Raw genomic sequence first — 19,985 nt, forward strand, 5'->3', positions numbered from 1 at the left:
TTGCCCTTTGGATGAGAGGAAAGACATAAAAACCTGGGTTGGACTCCAGCTCAGGGCCACCACAGTCTTCTCTACCAACCTGTGGTCCAGCCAACGCTGCTTGGCTGCCCTTTTATCTCTCTCTCTCTCTTTCTCTCTCTCTCTCTCTCCCAATTCCTTTTATGTATTGTAACTTCTTTTAATAATTTTTTGTTTTATTTCCACCCTTGCTTTCCCGAATCTCAATAATGATTCCTCATAGGAAGAATAGAACTCAAGTAGCCAGCAGCTACAGTTTGATCAGTAGAAGTAAGATAATGTATGTAAAGTTACATTAAACTACTAAATAATTACTTCAAATTATTATTGGGAAGCAATTGGGAAGCAACTGTTTTTCAGTGTGAAGCATGCTATTTTTCACATTTTTTAAAATTTTAGTTGTTCTACAAAATGATTAATATGAAAGTGTTTTAGATAATTATACATATATATATGCTATATCTGATTGCTTACCACCTCAGGAAGTGGAAATTTGGAACTCAAAACTTTTAAAATGTTAAAAAGTGTTTTAACATGTAATTGAAAGAAATAAAATATATTTTTAAAAAGAAGCAAGTTGCCAGTAGACATCATGAATGAAAATGAAATAAATTTTTTTTCACCTTACAGAAGTTTAAATGATTAGATGCCCTTACAGGGTTATGTAAACACAAGTTTTGCCCATTCAAAAGAAGTGTATAAATAGTGAATGAGTGTTTGCATATGGATATGTATAAAGAAATCTGCTTTGTTAATGGGTCAAGAAAGGTTTTTAAAAAAGTAAGCATAGGAAACTCCAAATGTCCTTTCATTATGGATACCCTTTTCATACACAAAGGGGGTGATTATCTTTATTCCTCATGTTCATGAAAAATTCATCATGGCAGCAATCTGATCCAACCTCTTTTATAGATATGGAAGTTGAGACCCACAAAGACATTAGAGTAGTTTTCCAAAGTCACAGTGTTGGCAAATAGCAGAATTAGGATTTAAATTTATACCCACCAGTCCTAAATTTGTGCAAGAGCCATTTGTTCAAGACAATAAATAGGAGAAAAAGGGACCAGGGAAGTTGGCTGGAATATTCTGAAATTGCCAAACTCTATATTGTATAGCCACAATTTGAGTCCGTATTAAAGAGCTCCTTTTAGAGAAAGATTATTTTATTTCTCGCTATTTTTTGCAAACTTATACTTCTATATTTTTTGTTTTAGTTATTCGTTTATTTCAGTTGTTCAACACTTTGTGACACTATTTAGCATTTCCTTGGCAAAGATATTGAAGTGCTTTGATGTTTCCTTCTCCAGGTGAAGAAACCAAGGTAAACAAGGTTAGGTGGCTTAGCCAGAGTCACTTGTCTGGTAAGAGTCTGAAGACAGATTTGAACTGTTTTTCTGGCTTCAAAGATACTAAGGACTCTATCCATTCTGTTACCTAGCTGCCACATCTATTCAGAATAATTATGTCCAAACATTCTGAGTCAAAGGAATTTTTCAGTTATATGCTTTGTTGTTTTGTTGTGGTTGTTGCTGCTGGTAGTGGTGGTGGTGGTGGTGGTGCTGGTGGTGGTGGTGGTGGTGTTGTGTGTGTGTGTGTGTGTGTGTGCGTGTGTGTGTGTTGTAGGGAATTCTACTTTCAAGTCTTTAATGTTTTATTGGACCATAGTGTTGTCTTGGTCCTTCTGATGGCTGTTCCTACTTAGGATATGATTCAGAAGAATTTTACTAAGGTGGAAAGACTTGACCCAAGCAGCTGTTACTGCACTATATTTCTGTCATTTACCGACCAGATTCAAAAATTGGGGAGGATGGGGATGACCAGGAAAGCAGCTATCTTAGGCCATAGACGTTCTTAATAAAAGTGTGTTGAATTATAGAAGTTTTTCTTTTTCAAGTTCTACTCATTGATGCAGTTGAATGGAAAAGAGTGAGGGTTGGATATGGAGTCAGAGTGAATCCCCATACTGATGCTTGTTACCTGAGATCTTGGGCAAATCATTTCACTTTTCTATGTATCACATTTCTCATTTATAAAATGAGTGGTTTCAAGGGCCTTTCTAATTATAGCTCTACACTTAGGGTCAAATCCTAAATGCTCACCCTCTGAGTGAACCTGGACAAGTTATCCAAACTGCACACTGTACCTCAGATTCTTCATCTAATAATGCAAGGGTTTGACTAAATTGCTTCTAAAATCACTTCCATCTCAAAATCTAGGACCATATGAATATGTAAATTTTCTTTTGACAATGTTCTTTTGAAGGTTGGAAGTAAGTCTTGAAGAATTGTCATGTGAAGGAAGGATTTTATATTTATTCTGTTTGGCCATCATAGGAAGAAGCAGAAGTAATGGGTAAAAACTGCAAGGTGGTTAATGAATTTTGAGATCAACAAAAATCTTCCTAACAATCTGAGCTGTACCTATATGGGAATGGGCTGTCTGGAAATTTGGTAGAGTCCCCTTCCATACAGCTCATCTGGAGAGGTTGAACATAATTTTGTTATGTTATATCTAAAATTACTTTTGGAAAGAATTAGACATGTGTCTCCCAACTTTCAAATTCTATACTTCTGTGAGGTATTTTCTTATATGAAATTTCTACTTGAACAGAAAAAAAAATAAAAACAAGAAATGACACAATTCTAGATAACTAGTTTGACTGCTTTGAGGAAATGGAGCAATTGTTTTAGAGTTGTATGGAACTCATTATTTTTAGTTTTTAACATCCTCTAATTTTTTTTTTTTTTTGGTTTTTACAAGGCAAATGGGGTCAAGTGGCTTGCCCAAGGCCACACAGCTAGGTAATTATTAAGTGTCTGAGACCGGATTTGAACCCAGGTACTCCTCACTCCAGGGCCGGTGCTTTATCCACTACGCCACCTAGCTGCCCCCCAACATCCTATAATTTTTACCTACAGGGTAGAAAGATATTCTAAAATCCTCCCCTCAAGAAGCCAGGTTATATTCTATATGAATACCATGAACTACAAAATCTTAAATAAAATAATTTAGAATGATCAATTCTCTATTTTTCTATTCATTTTCTATAGACACATCCTCAAATATAATGTTCCTTAACTTATTTGTGAATTTAAATAATTGCATATATCATATGAATTATAGGCTGTGAATGAAAGAAAGATGGCCACTAATGAGCAATGAATTAGGCCAAGTAAGAATATTAATGTTATCATCTTAACATAATGTTACAAAGACATTCAATATGGAATATTACAATCAACAAAAATTTATCAAAAGGTAGCAAATACGTAAAAGATAATACATTGGTTCCTCTTGCAAAAATATATTCTTTATGACTATTTTGAGAAATATAATTGTAGTCATTTATTGATACTACATAATATGTGTAGAAATAATTGGATTGGGGAGAGAGAGACAGAGAGAGAGAGACAGAGAGAGAGACAGAGAGAAAGAGAACTCAGAGAGAGAGAGAGAGAGAGAGAACTGAGAGAGAGAGAGAGAGAGAGAGAGAGAGAGAGAGAGAGAGAGAGAGAGAGAGAGAGAGAGAGAGAAACAGGCAGCTGGGAGGCAAAATTTCTATGGTACTAGAACTAGGTTTGGAAATCAGGAAGACTCATTCTTCTGTTTTCAAATCTTGCCTTAGATAGATATTACCCATGTAGGAGTCATTTAACCAAGCAAGTCACTTAACTGTTTGCCTTACTTCTTCATGTATAAAATAAACTAGAAGAGGAAATGGCAAACCAGTCTAGTACCTTTCCTAAGAAAACCTAATTTGAAATTCATCAAGATCTGAGTATGACTGAAAAATGATACTTATATAAGTATATATTTATACTTATATACCCATATGCACAACACATATGGTACCCAACAAATACTTGCTTAATTTATTATATCAATGCTTTTAGTAATTTTCCTCATATCTCATAGTGTTATCTATAGATGATCTCATTGAGACAACAGTATAATTCATGGAAAACATAAAAGAAGATCTCATACATAATTAAAATATTCATAGGATATGTGTGTGTGTGTGTGTGTGTGTGTGTGTGTGTATGTGTGTGTGTGTGTGTGTGTGTGTGTGTGTTTGGGAGCAAGAAATGGGAACAGGGTAGGTACCTGTCAATTAAAAAAATGATCAGACAAATTGTGGGTCCATCAGTGTATTAGAATTTTGTTTGGATAGTACAAAATCAGAGACAAATTCAGAGACACATAGCAAGTCTTCAGTTAATGCAGAAGGAAATTAGCAGATTCAGAAGAACACTGTATAGAACTAGAATGAGGGGAAATTAAAAGAATTACAAAAGGAAGCTAAATATCAATTAATTGTATTGTCCTGTCTTGTTTTTAGTGACCAAATAATGAAATCATTCTCTTCTCTGCAAAGAAAGAGAGGTGGAGCTCAGATGTGGGATATAGGCAGGTAAGGGGCACAGTGGAAATGTGTAGATCTCAGAATAAGGTGAATTCAAATCCACTATCAGCCACTATGTTACCTTTATCAAGTCACTTACCCACTATTGGCTTTGATCTTCTCATCTTAAAATGAAGGGATTGTACTTAATTTCTTTTAATAATCATCCCTTCCAGATCTAAACTTATGAACCTATCTACTGTCTAAAGAAGTCATTGTAGCAGGTCCTTTTAAAATTTATTTTCTTTTGTTACAGGTAGCATTCAGTAGTAGGAGTTGAGTTCAGGGGACATCTGGAAATGACTGTAATATAAAATCATAAATCATCAATAAAAACTCATTAAAATATATTTCAAAATGAGATTAAATTGTGAATTTAACTCAATAAATTGAGCCATAGTGTAACCCACGATTACTTTGTTGTGTGCTATAGTAAATATTTTCATTGATTACTCTCCATCTAGTGATTTTTTTTTTTTGGCAAGGCAATGGGGTTAAGTGATTTGCCCAAGGTCACACAGCTAGTTAAAAATAACATATCTGAGGCTGGATTTGAACTCAGGTCCTCCTGACTCTAGAACTGGTGCTCTATGTACTGTGTCCCTTAGCTGCCTCTCTCTATCTAGTCTTATTTAACTTAATAATTTTAAAGTGATGTGGGAAAATCAATTCAATTTGTTTTTAAAATTTGTGCTTTAAAAATCTAACACAATAACTAATATTCATCCAAAGCACTTTTTGAACTATCTAAAGTATCCTCATATATATTTTATAACATTTCTCACAGAACTAAATATATATATATATATAATATATATATATAATATATTAGAAGATGATATATGGTGAAAAGTCAAATAATTCACTCTTTTTTAATGAGATTAGGCAGATGTGTGTGTAATTACTATTGTTGTCAATGCAACTTCCATGTAGTTTTCAGATGGTTGCGTGCCAAATTCTGCAATGTGCCATTTTTCCATTAATTCTAGCAACAATCTGTGTCACTGTTTTATCTTGTTTGTATCTTGTAATTCATTTGATTAAATTTGTTTTTGTGATCCTTGCATGATTCAGGGCTCTGGAAGAATTCATTGTTTTGAAGAACGGAAAAACATTTCTGAATGAAAATCAGTCAGACCTAGGAGTATTTTTGTTACAGTAAAAATCACTTTCTTCATTGTTCAATAGGAAGTAGCATGCAAAGCATGCAATTAGCTTGATTTAAAGCTGCTGTCAAATCTTCCATTGGTTTCTACGACAAGATATTTCTGGTTACAGTAGAAGCTGTCAGTCCACAATGAAATTAAAAAGCAATACATTTAGTGAGTCCTTAACTGAATGTATTGTTGTTAAGTTGTTTCAGTCGCGTCCAATTCTTTGGGAACCCATTTGGGGTTTTCTCAGTGAAGATATTGGAGTGGTTTGCCATTTCCTTCTTCAATTCATTTTATATAAGAGAAAACTGAGACAAACAGGGTTAAGTGACTTACTCAGGGTCACATAACTAGGATGTTTCTATGGCCAGATTTGAACTCATGAAGAGGAGTCTTTTATTCCAAACTTGGTACTCCATCCACAATGACACCTAGCCAACCTCATATAGTCTATATACAGTTTTAAAAATGCACCTGATATTCAAGTACCTTTACAATCGGATTCCCACCTATCTCTCTAAACGTATCAATAAAGCATAGACATTTTCAATCCAGAGAAATGAGACAATTTGCCAACCTCTAATCTATCTCAAACTCTTTGATTTGTGTATGCTTGTTAATTTGTTCTCTTCTCTGAAATTTCTTTCTCATGGTTTGCTTGTGACACATTCCAAAGATCAGCTCATATGCCACCTCGTACAAAAGCTCCTGGTCTCTGTGACTGAATCTTCTTCCCCCTATTTTGAAATCTTATTACCGTGTATTTCTTTCATGCACTTATTAGAGAATCTTAGGCAGGTCTAAACCTAGCCTTTAGAAGTCACCCACTCAACCCTTTCATTTAAAATGAAAACTCTTAGCCAGAAATACTAAATAAATTCTCTAATAGTATGCTGGGCATAAGGTGTCATAAGGAAATATTAAATTTGAATCATTATTATTCTTTATGTATGTTTCAATATTCCTGCTAGGTTGTAGACTTTGAAAGTGAGCTTCCTGAGAGTATGGCATATATTTTGCTTTTTCTTCTGTATCCCTAGTGATTAGCACAGGCCTTGGATAGTCATATGCACTTAATATTAGTTGAATGACTAATTGACCATCTTTTATGTAACCTTTTTTTGCTCCCTCTGAATAAGCAGAGGAAAAAAAAAACTTATTTTGCTAAATGAAGAAGGGTTCAATGACTTAATATATACAATAGTCAATTATTTCCACTATGACTTATAGAAAAAAAAAACAATTATCTGATGGCAGTGTATGTTGGTTCTTCTCTCCCTAGACAATTCTCTAGTAAAAAAAAGTTATATTCTTAGGAAGACCTTAAATGTACCATTGTACAAATAATCCAGCTATTTTCACTGCCATGGCCCATCATTTGAGAGTCTGTTTATGGTCAAAAGCAAAATGCTCAGGTACTTGGTTTCTCAATATAGAAAAAAATATCAAACTGATTATTGGTCTTAATGTTTTGTGAGCAAATTTACTAGAAAATTCATTTGGTCTCGAAGTATGGTTAAACTAATCATATCTCCCACCACTGGTTAAGACTGTTATTTGTCATTGAATAAATCAAATAATTATCAAATGATTTATTTTTTCACCTTTTAAATCCATTTTTAAGTTTTAGGGAAATCTTAACTCATTTCTCAAAGACAATAATACTATTTGATTACTATCAAATTTCCCAATTACTTAAGTCATTATAATTTGGTTCATTAAATGGGTTGAAGTAGATTTTCATTTGAGTTGGTTTTTGAGGACTCATATCTCTAACAATATATACACCTATATGTACATATTTTTATATGTGATATACATATGCAGGTATGTGTTTTATATAGAACTAGAAATTCTGCCTAAAGATAGGTAGATGCTATTTTGGATATAGGACTCTGTCTGGAATGAGGAAGACAAGTTTAAATTCTGATTTCAGTTAGCAGCTGCAAGACCTTGGGCAATTCACTTACCCTCAGTGGATATCATGACACCTACCTCCAAGGGTTTTGTGAAGATTAAATGAGAAAATACTTTGAAAGCACTTAACTTTGTGATGGGCAGAAAGTAGGTGTTAGGTAAATGCTTATTCCCTTAATTCCTCCATACTTATATAAAAACAGAATTCATACAAATTTCTTTGGGGTAGCTAGGTGGCATATTAGATAAAGTACTGGACTTGGAGCTATGAAGACTCTTCCTCCTGAGTTCAAATTTGGCCTCAGACATTTGCTAACTGTTTGACCCTGGGCAAGTCACTTAATACTCTTTTCCTCAGTTTCCCCCTCTCTAAAATGAGCTAGAGAAGGAAATGGTTAATCACTCCAATGTCTTTGCAAGAAAACTCTAAATGGGGGGGGGTGACTAGGTGGCATAGTGGAAGTCAAACGTATCTGTCATTTCTCAGAAGGTAATATGTGTTTCTGGATATAAATCCCATGGGTATTAAAACACCTTCATTGTGGAACATGTGAAACTCATTCCTCTTCACTTTAAAAAAAATTTTTTTTTAGGTTTTTTAGCAGATGGGGTTAAGTGGCTTTCCCAAGGCCACACACATATAGGTAATTATTAAGTGTCTGAGGTCGGATTTGAACTCAGGTACTCCTGACTCCAGGGCCAGTGCTCTATCCACTGTGCCACCAAGTTGCCCCAAACTCGTAATTTCTTTTTTTTTTTTTTTTAGGTTTTTTTTTGCAAGGCAAATGGGGTTAAGTGGCTTGCCCAAGGCCACACAGCTAGGTAATTATTAAGTTGTCTGAGACTGGATTTGAACCCAGGTACTCCTGACTCCAAGGCCGGCGCTTTATCCACTATGCCACCTAGCTGCCCCCCAAACTCTTAATTTCTTAAACAAGTTATCATACCATCTTTTTACTAGGTTGTACATGTTGGCTTCTTTTGATTTATCACATGCCATAAAATTATATATAGCATCTATATTATAATATATTTATATATTACATATATATATAAATTATATAATTCTGGGTGACCTCTGAATAATTTCCCAATTTATCTATGTCCCTAATCAACTCATAGTAACAAATCTTAATCCAGAAATCCAGGTAAGTTTTCTCTTCCTAAAAGCTATAATTTTCTTAATGAAGTTTTTTAAGTTGCCCCTATCTCACTGAAGGACTTTTATGAAAATATATTCACAAAACTTTGTCCATTATGATTTTTCACATTTCTGATATTAGGAGATAATGCACATTCCAGTTACAATTAAATCAAACAACTCCAATGCCTTGGATATAAATACTATGTCCTTATCAAAACCGGGAAGTAATAGCTAATAAATTAGAGGACTTTTTAATATTTTATATTTCAGAAGCTTTGACTTATAAGAACCTTTAAAAGTGAAGAGGAATTGGGGCAGCTAGGTGGCGCAGTGGATAAAGTGCCGGCCCTAGAGTCAGGAAGACCTGAGTTCAAATCCAGCCTCAGACAAGTAATAATTACCTAGCTGTGTGGCCATGGGCAAGCCACTTAACCCCATTTGCTTGCAAAAACCTAAAAAAAAAAAAAAAAAAGAAAACTCCAAATGGGGTCACAAAGAACGGGATATGACTGAAAGAAGTGAACAGAAGCAATAGTAACATATATCTACTTTGACTTCTATCTTATATTAGTTTTTACAAATAAAAGTTGATTTGAATCCATATCTTAAATGCTTGATTGAAGGAATTATAGAAGTTTAATCTGCAAATGACTCAATTTTTGCTATTTTGTCCCCAGAAGGCAGACTCAGAAAAAAGAGGCCATTTTCATCCAGAACTTTGGGAAAATTAGAGATAAAACTTCAAGTTTTTTATAAATACAATGATGGAAGAGGCCCATTTTATAATGAGGGTACTTGTAACTAATGATTGCATTTAGAAAGAGAGATAGTATTTTAATAGAATGAACACAACTTCATTTGATTCTAGTCCCCTCAGTTATGTACAGTCTAATTTCTGCTGTAATAGAAATAATACTGAAGATGAAGTTGGTTTATAGGATTTCAGCTTGCTATTCTGTTATTTACTGGATGGAGAAATTTGGACAAGTTCAATCCAATCTAAGACTCATTTGGTCAGCAGTTATTCTGTGCAAATCACTATACTAGGTATTGAGGATAAATTAATAAAATAAATTATTCAATCCTTCATTTCCTCATTCATCTAATACACATGCAAATATCGACCACTGGGTTCTTTGAGGGACAAATGAGATAATGTACACAAAGTACTATAAAAGTATCCGCTATTTTCATGGTGAGGGAGAAGGGATATTTCTAGATATAACAAAGATCTCAGAGGTTTTCTAGTCTCCCCCCCTTCCATTTCAGCTGTTTGTCCTTCATTTATGAAGATGACCCCATTAGGGAGGTAATACCAGGACTAGAACATGAATTGGATTTGAGTGAGGGGGACTGTGCTAAGTCCCCAGTCTCATTTTCTCCTCCAGAACCATCTGGGTCCAGTGGTCAGATATGGATCAGGATAACTGGAGATGGTCCTGGATGTGGGACAATCAGAGTTAAGTGACTTGCCCAGGGTCACACAGCTAGTAAGTAGCAAGCGTCTGAGGTTGGATTTGAACCCCTTTCCTCCTGAATCCAAGGCCAGCGCTCTATCCATTGCACCACCGAAGAAACTAGACCCCAGAGGTTAAGTGACTTGTTCCAGGACCCTCAGGTCACAGATTTCAGAGGCAAAATTTGAACACAGGACTTCTGACTCCTGGACAGATGCTTTCTATAATTAGGTATAAAAAAATGTTACATTATAGAGTTAAATGTTTCTCACTCATAGTAATGATACAGTTAAAGTTTTTTTTTTTATTTTAGATTTTTTTACGGGGGCACAAGTAATGATTGACTAATGACTTAATATATTTTGCATAAATATACCACAAATAGAAAGGAAATTCTTGCTCCCCTTTTCCAGATGTGGAAATTGAGGCTCAGAGAAATGAAATGTTTTTACCCCTAGTCATACAACTAGTTACATCAGAATTGGGACTCACACCCATTTCTCCCTGACTCACATCTGCCCCAGTATCCCATTAGATCCAGCTGCCTCTGTAAGATGAAAGAGAAATAACAATTGTTTCCAAATAACGTTTAGAACTGATTGCTTTCTCTTCTAAGGCATTATTTCAGTTGGAAAGTTCCTGTGTTAGTCCATTTATTGCAACTGTGCACATCTGCTGAGGTTAGAGTTCTGCAAAAGCCAAAGCAGCATTTCCATTTAGCAAACTTTATGATCCTGCAAAAACTACCAGTTTATTTCTTTTGCGGTTCTGGGAACACTTTGCCCTTTTGAAACTAACTGTGTCAGGTGCCTTGAATACATCATCAATTGAGATTTAGAGAGTTCAAGACTTCTTCCCCCTTCCACCTTTCTCCTGTGTGCATGAGACAATCAATTTCATTAATAATAAAATATTCATAGGAAAACTTCAATTTTGCTGCAGTCATGCAGGAATAACTTGCAAGGGGAGGACGCTCTCCCAACAACTGATTCAAGTGCGATATGAAGGGGTGGGGGAGGAGGAATCAATTTTCCTGGATTCTAGACTTCATTAAGTATAAAAGCAGAGGTCAAAAATTAAACATTCTAGTTTTTTTAATTTTGCTTTTCTCTCTGGTAGTGTTGTTTTGCCTTCAACCATTGTACTATCTGATATTGAAATCCTCTGTTACCAAGTTTGTTAGATTAGGGATACAGATTAACTACAGACAGAATTTTTGTCACAGTGACTTGCCAAAAACTTATACATCTTCCTGAAAAATATTTTTATGATTGCTCTATTTTTAAGTCTTTCCCCAATTTTTTCCTATTTTGGATATGTCCCAAATTTTTTAATGATCAATCATTTTTTGGTCAGTAATGCCTATGATATCCCAGATCCCGTGCCATTTTCCTTATCTAGATTGTAAGGACAGAGGAAGGCAAGGGCAAGGTCAATTTATGCCTCAGAAAGGTCTCTTCCATCTCCTGATATGCTGATATCCGGCTTTTACTCCATTAGAAATGCTCCTTCATGACACATATTGCTTTTTTTTCTTTTTAAATGTTTAGTGCCTTGGTATATCTCCAATAAATACTTTAACAATAGATTTTAAAGGGAATTTTCAAAAGAAGAAGGGAAATTCTCAGCAAAATTCCTTTATCAGAAAAAATAATATAAGTAGAGAAGTCCCTAAATGGAGAAACTCATCAATAACTTCAATTCTGATGTTCTTACATTCTCAGGTTCCACAAATCTGATGACTGTATCAACTTTATTCTGTGCCTTTGTATTTAACTTGTTAAGCAAGATAAAGTAGACTTTTACTATTTCAGGTATCCATATCCCAATAGCTGCTAATCTTTCAATGATCTCAGGTGGACTTAATCCAGTAAGGATTGAACCAGGTGGGCAGTCAAGAAATGACCTACAGGTGAAGAAGAGACTCAAAGGTAAAGCTATTGGCGAGCTTCCTACTTTTCAAGAACAGTTCATTGTGGTCCACGTAGAGATGGGTAAAACTTATTTACAGAAGGCATCGTGAAGCTTAGGGGAGCAGCACTTAGAATGCATGTTATTAGGGAACAAAGTCACCTGGTATCTTGTCATATCTTTCTGGATTGATAGAACAGAGACCAGGCAGCCAGAATAGGAAGTGTTTGCAAGCTAACACATTTTTCATAGAGGAAAGCAATTAGGTCAGAAAACAATTTTAAATCACCAGTTTCACCACAGTCTAGAGAATTTAGATCAAAGACCAAAACATGCATGAAACAACAGAATAAGAATAGAGACCTGCAAACAGAAATAAAAATGATGGAAAATTATAAAATTAAAAGAGCATTTTAAAGATAAAAAATTGAAAAAAAACTTTACAAAATTAGAGTAATGACCTTGAAGATATAATGAAGAGACAATATAATTTTGAAAAATCATGAAAAAAATAGAAGAAAAGAAATTACAAGGAAAACATGCTCAGAAACAGCAGAGTTTAAATTAAGAAAATTCACACAAGTCCAGAAAAAAGAAAACTTAAATTTTAAGTGAATAAGAAATGCTGCAGTTAAATTCCAGAATGACATCAAAGAACCAATATTGCAGATACCAAAGGGAGGAAATTCTTCACATGAAAACAAACTACAAAAGCAGAGGATTATCACAAGATTACAGAAATAAAATTAGAAAATTGAATATTATATTCCAAAGAACATAATTTGCTGACAGTCAAAAACAACATATGCCATTGGAGGGACACTGAAAATTAGAGGAATGGAACGGAATGTGAAGAATTAAAAATCCTTTCTGAAAAAGAGGTGTGTTACTCTTATACAAATAAATCAAAAGTTGTAAAGTTAAATACTTTGAGAGTGTTGCAAAAATAAACAAATGATCCTTTTTTGTGGCTTGGTCAGTATATGTGCTTGGATGTTGGATGAGTAGCCTTTTTGCTATTTGATTTTCTTAATTTCATACATTGTCTGAGTAGGCAAATTTTAAAAGGTGGAATAATATCAAGAAGTTATCAGTTTCAACATTATCAGAATGGAGTAACATTTAAAACCATGTTATCAACATAGTGGTGCAGATAAAGAGAAAATCTGAAACCTATAGTAACTTCTAATTATCTGTCCAATATAACACAGGTTACATATTTTCCTCATAAATACATGACATAATTCCATTTAACTACCTTTTAATAATTCCTATCTTCATTTCCTTGAAATTTTTCCTTGTTTATTTAGTATCATTCTCTGAATTCTCCATGAATCACAGGTAGACTTTCAGCAAGTTTGGAAATCTTTGCTTTGAGGCAGAATGATGGAAGTGGGAATTGTCAGATGTCTCATCTAGTCCTTTGCAACAGTAAAATGATCCTAAGAAATGTTATTCTTTGGTATTATTATCTCTTGGTCATTAGTACTCAGTAGTTAGTGAATGCAACAGCTAAGAAATTTTCTTCTAGTACTGTCTCTATTTTGCTACTACTGTTTGTACAAATTAAGCATCTTTCTCAGAAGTAATTCAGCACTAGTTGTTAATTACTGCAGAAAAGTGGTTTAAAATGTTGGTTTGGATTTGTTGTTGAATTCATTTGATCATGTAGCTCTGTCAATCATAACCAATTGAAAATAAAGGTTTTTAAGTATTTCCTGAGCTTTTAATAAGCTTCCTCTCTAATTTGATAGCTGTAAATGCTCATCAAGTAGAGAAAGTTGAGAATTTAACTATTCAAATTGGTTTTTTTAAATATAGGAATATTCAAGTTTATTTTTCATAAAATATGATGGGTAAGAGAAACCCAGAGATGGGACATATGATTTAATTTGTAAATTGTTTAGGTAATTTTTATGTTAGGGAATTAGATGACATAAAAAAACTTGAAAAGTAGATTTTTGTGTCCAAGTCTCTATATGTTATAAGCATGAGTAAAACGTTTTTTCACATGAATGTAGTTTGTATGGGTGTATAATATATAGCACTTTATCAATCAAGAAGTTTCTCTTTTGTGCAAATTTCATACAAAGTGTTAACTATAGAAATAATATTAAATGGAGAGTTTAAACTTCAAAGTTATATTTTGTCTCAAACATGGTTATTTGTATCTAATATTTGACTGAAAATAATCGAAGAGTTGTTGATTTGCATTGATAAATGCATCCTTTCCAGAAAGCTCCTAATATGGCGAAATCACATCTCAACCCAATAACCCAAAAGATCCAAAATAGAAGAGATGACACATTCTGCTATAAATTAGACAGCATTAGGTTCAGTCACAATTTGAGAGAGATGTTGATTAAATGGAATGTGGTCAATGGAAAGGAACAAGGATACTGAAAGGTCTGGAAGGAACAGCAGAGGAAATAGTTTTGAGAAGAGGGAGAAAAGAGAGGCAGTATAGGATACAGAGTATTTATTTTTATATAAATATGTAAATGTATTTATTTCTATAACTATAAATATGGATATGTTTAGGCATTTATATTTATATAAATATAATATGTGTATTTATTACTATACTTATTTCATTTATATAATTTATATTTTATAAATGTATATAATTATACACATTAATATATTATATCTCAAAATATATGATTATATATTAAATATAAACTATTATAATTTGAAATAAATACATTGTGAATATAAATATATGTTATATATGACACAGTATTTAAAGTCAAAGCCCCTATTTATAAAACATGGTTATGCTATTTATAAACCATGTGACATTGAGCAAGTTTTTTTAATAGCATAAGCTATGCATTTTGTTTTTGTTTTTGCAAGGCAAATGAGGTTACGTGGCTTGCTCAACACCACACAGCTAGGTAATTATTAAGTGTCTGAGGCCAGTTTTGAACTCTGGGACTCTGGACTCCAGGGCCGGAGCTCTATCTACTGCGTCACCTAGCTGCCCGGAGTATGCATTCTTAATACATACTTTTCTCCCACCATTCATTTAACTGAACTAGACCTCTGTCTTTTCACCTTAAAATGAGCTGGTTGTACTCACTGGCTTTCAAAGTCCCTTCCAATTTTTGTCATATGATCCTGTGAAGACTTATAGAGAACCATGATTAAAGTGTCCAAATATTTTATAGGTTGATAGGTAAAAGTCTAATTTTGAGTAGCTCTAGAAAGCCAGGTAAGAATCAGTGGCACAAAAAGTTAATTTCTGTTCAATATAAGAAAGCATTTTCTATCAATAAATTATCCTACAACAGTTTGCATTGTGACCTGAAAAGATAGATATTTATTCTGAAAGTGTTTAACACTAGATATCTACTAATCAGGGATCTATAGAAGAGATTCCTGCATTGGTTAGAAACATAGGTAAAAATGATCTCTGAAGAGGATATTGTGCTTATATTTATACTCTGAAAACGTGTACCAAAGAAAAATTATTTGAATGGTAAAATGCTATGTAATTTATACATCCATAAAAACTAAATTCATATAAAATTGTATTTATGCCTAACAGCCCATAGCATACAGCGAACTGGACACAAAAATTTACTTTCAAGTTTTATCTCTGACAAAGTATGGCCCTAGTCATCTAATTCCATTTTACCTTTATCTCCTATAACCATACAAGGCATTTATCTTATGAATTAATGCACAGTTTATATACGTTTAGACTTTAGAAATAGTATCATCCTATGCATCTCAAACATTTTATTCTTCTTTACTGAGTGAAATCTTTCCATTAAAAACTTCTGTCAAAAGTCAAGGATACAGGAACATATTTGAAGTGATTATCATGCTAATTCTATCAAAATGTCTTTGCCTTTTTCTATCTAGATATCTAAGAGTGATTTCTACTTTTTTTCTGAATTATCGGATGTTTTTTATTAGTCCTTACCTCACTTTGTATGTTTAGACCAGAGTGACATCGTAACCAAGATGATTCCTGACTTTTTTCCCTGAAAATAATAAATAATACTCTAAAGGTACTTGTTTTTTTAAAAACAGATCTTAAAATAATTTTTCTCTATTTTAATAATTTTGCCTTTGATATTTTTCCTATTAATTCAACTATGGAATTTCCAAGAAAGGCTGTTACCATCATGTTTCCCTAGTCTTGTAGGTGGAGAAAATGGCTCTAAATGAAGCATTTTCTTCAGTGTCATATTGTTACCACCCCCTCAAATCTATAGCTGAAACTGAATAACTTTCCATGAGAATTCAAAAGTGCTAACATTGACACAGGGTGGGGAGGGGTTATAGTATCTTCAGCTATTATTGTACCTAAAATGTGTTTTCCATATTTTATTGTGCCTATAAGAAATTAATTTGTTAGTGTGTCCATAAATACTGGAAGGTTCATTTTCTTAAGCATTAATGTATGGCAGAAGAGTATTAAGCATAAAAATTTGTATTAGATTCAAATTGCCATTAAAAACTAAAAAATATGGTATCTACCATGTTCTGAGCTTCCAATTTGCCAGTATTATATTTTCCTAGCATTTAAATGAACAAATTCCAATAGCAATTATAATATACCTCTATTAAATATTTTCATCTCCAAATTACTTTTCCACAAGCCTGTAGTAGTGGGCTAAAATTGTATATAAGAAAATAATTTATTTGAATATAATCTAATTGAAATCACAAGGAAAGTTAAGCCAAATAAATTTCTCTTATTTCCCACTCTTGAGGTGAGGTTATTGGGGTTCAACTCAGGAAATCATGTGCTACTGTAAACATATTTATAGTCTATTTCTTATCTCTAGTCCACTGGAGCTTCAGTTTCTTCATTGGTAAAATAAGAGCATTCAACTAGATGATCTCTACAATCCCTTCTAATGCTAATATTCTGTAAGACATGGATTTTTTTATAATTTCACTCATGTAAAGCACTTTCCATAGCATAAAACTGATACCTCCCTCTGAGCCTCAAATGGAGATGTTTCCATTTTACCACTCCCTCAAAATTCTATTTCAATAATGGGGTCATCAAATTTAAGGAGAAATATGATCTCTATGGAAAATGGGGCATTAACCATAGTTTATATCTACTGGCAAATGTCCAATTTGCAAGGTGCATGCATTATCCAAAGTCCTTGAGGCAGTCCTTCTTAAAGGAAGTACTATGTACTTCTGACTGTTTCTGCAAATCTTTTTAGAAGATGACATGTGAAAGATTGATTCTGACCCAATCCATAGAGGATTCACAATGCTATATAATGGCAATAAGTCTCTACAAATAGATTTTGTACCAAAGAAGTAAATTAGTCATTCATCAGGACCTAATTCCAATTTTGCCATATATTTATCCCAAAAGTCACCAATAAAAAGGAGGAAATTGAGGAAGAAAACATAATCCTTTAATACATGACAGATCAAGGATGGGGCAATGCAGCATTACCCCTCAGACTGAATTAAATGCAAATAGAGATAGTATTTTTTAAATGTCTGTGAGTCTCAAGTCTCAAGAATACCATGAATGTTACATTTTGCTCCTAGAAGAATTGAATCATATCAAACCATATTAACATGGCAAGATAGACAGTTAATGACATTTTAGAATATTAAAAAAAATACCAGAATTGATATGATTTTGTCTGGCTTTGCCTTGATCAAGTTTTTGATTTTGAAACCATAAAATTTTTTTTGATAAGGAGTTTCCTTTAGCAATGTAGATCAACACCTTAGCAAAGAGGATTGCTCTTGGGTACTGATGGGGTCTCAGAGGAAGACTTGAACCCAAATGTTCCTAATTCCAAGGAAGCTCTCTATCCCTTCTAGCACAATTTTGTTCTATTGGAGAGCATGTGCAATTTATCTAAGTCGCTTCTGTAAAAGTTATTAACAAATATTGAAAAAATAAAATTCAGGAACCAATATGGTGAAATAGTAATGAAAAATGAATACACACAGTCACAGTGTTGTAAAACAGTCACATTCAGCGAAAGAGCCTGTATTAAAACTTGAACAGGGGATTGATACTTTGGGGAGAAAGATAACATATAACCCTTTGGAAGGAGGATAGTTCTCAGTCATAATGTACAGATGAATTTTAAGAGCAATATTATTCTACTTGGGGACAACTTTTCCATTAATTTTTTTAACTAGATAGTTAAAATATGAATAGAGTTTTGGCCATATAAGCTAAGTAACACAGAGCACATTCTAATAGGAAAAACAACAAAATAGATTATTAGAGTTGGAGTCATGAGATACAGGTTCAAATCCCATCTCTAATACTTATTAGGTGGGTGATAACTTAAGCTTTGGAACTCTGAGCAAATTCCTTGACCTGAGTCTCTTTAGATTCTATAAAAAATAGATAATGATGCTTATTGACATTACCTATTTTATAGGACTATGAAGAAAGCCCATTACAACATGTAAGTATTTTATAAATACCAGTTTTTATTATATATGATGGATGTGTGATCTTGTCATTCAGACACTCCCTTCAGTGGTATAGATCACAACCCATTCATGGCCAACCTTTTGTAAATAAAGTTGGTTAATATCCTCAGAGTGAGTATGTATGAATATGGTACTTTTGGTGAATACCCCTATATAATTCGCTGACTGAGAGCTGGAGAGCAGGGTTTGGGTAAACCTCTCCTAAGGGTCAAATCCTGTCTGTCCCACTCCTTTTCTTTATTTTCAAGTTAAGAATTTTTTAAAATTTTTAAATATGATATACTTTATTTAAAAGTAAAAACTATTCTTAACATATAGATATATTTTAAAATAAAGTTTTATCATATTTAAAAATGTAAAAAATATTTTAGCTCAGTATAAAAAACAGACTTTGGACCATATTTTGCCCACAGGCCCTGGTTTATCAATACCAACACAAAAATATTTTGATCCAGTTATCTCAGTGTGGAAGGTACACTACAAAATGTCAAAAGACACAAAATCACCATTTATGCAAAAATATTAACTTAGTCACTCTTTGTAGAAGATATGGAAACAAAATATATGGTCATCTATTGGGGAATGACAAGGTAAATTTTGGTACCTAAATGGAATGGAATATTACTATGCCATGATAAATAATGAATATGAATCAAAGATTGAAAGCATTGATATGATTTTGTTTGGTTTGATTTGACCAGATTTTTGATATAATAACCATATGAGTTTTCAGGTGAAGGGCTTCTTCTTAGAATATAGGTATGCACCTTCTCTACCTTTTGCAGTCTTATAGGGTTTATGAAAGGCTTACATCCCTAGAAACATATCAAAGACTAGCAAAGGCAAATTAAAAATAATTCAAAACAAAACAGGATACCATGTCTAAGTGAAGTCTTGAGGGAAGAGGAGAATGCCCTCATATCATGTTTTTTAAAAAAGTATGTGGCAGCAGCTAGAATAACAGGCCTGAAGTCAGGAAGACTCATCTTTCTGAGTTCCAATTGACCTCAGACACTTACTAGCAATATGACCCTGAGCAAGTCACTTAACTCTGCCTCAGTTTCTTCATCTGTAAAAGCAGCAAGAGAAGGAAATAGTAAATCACTCTAGGATCTTTGCCAAGAAAATCCCCAAATGGGTCACAAAGAGTTGGGCATTACTGAACCAACTCAACAACAGCACTAACAATGTATAGATGATATTGAAATTATTCTCTGATACTTTTAGGGAGGATAACTATGCTTTACATTTTGAGCCATTATTTGTGGTATAATTAGAGCAGCAATACTCTAGATGTATCTCTATGCCAAAGAAGAGTTCATAAGCCTTGCGGTATAAGTTAGACACTAGGAAAATGAAATTAAGTCAAAAAGGGTTTATGGGAGGGGGTTCTGATTCTTCCTAGTTCTGATTTTGACAATACTGTTGTGGGTTGGGTTACTCTGGCTGATATGTCCAATCTCTAGGGTCCTCAGTTTTCTTCTTCATATTTTTAGGGGATACATTATAAGGATTCCTAAGTCTCATTCCATGCC

The sequence above is a fragment of the Macrotis lagotis genome, chromosome 2 (genome assembly GCF_037893015.1).
Source record: "Macrotis lagotis isolate mMagLag1 chromosome 2, bilby.v1.9.chrom.fasta, whole genome shotgun sequence".
Classification (NCBI taxonomy): Eukaryota; Metazoa; Chordata; class Mammalia; order Peramelemorphia; family Peramelidae; genus Macrotis; species Macrotis lagotis.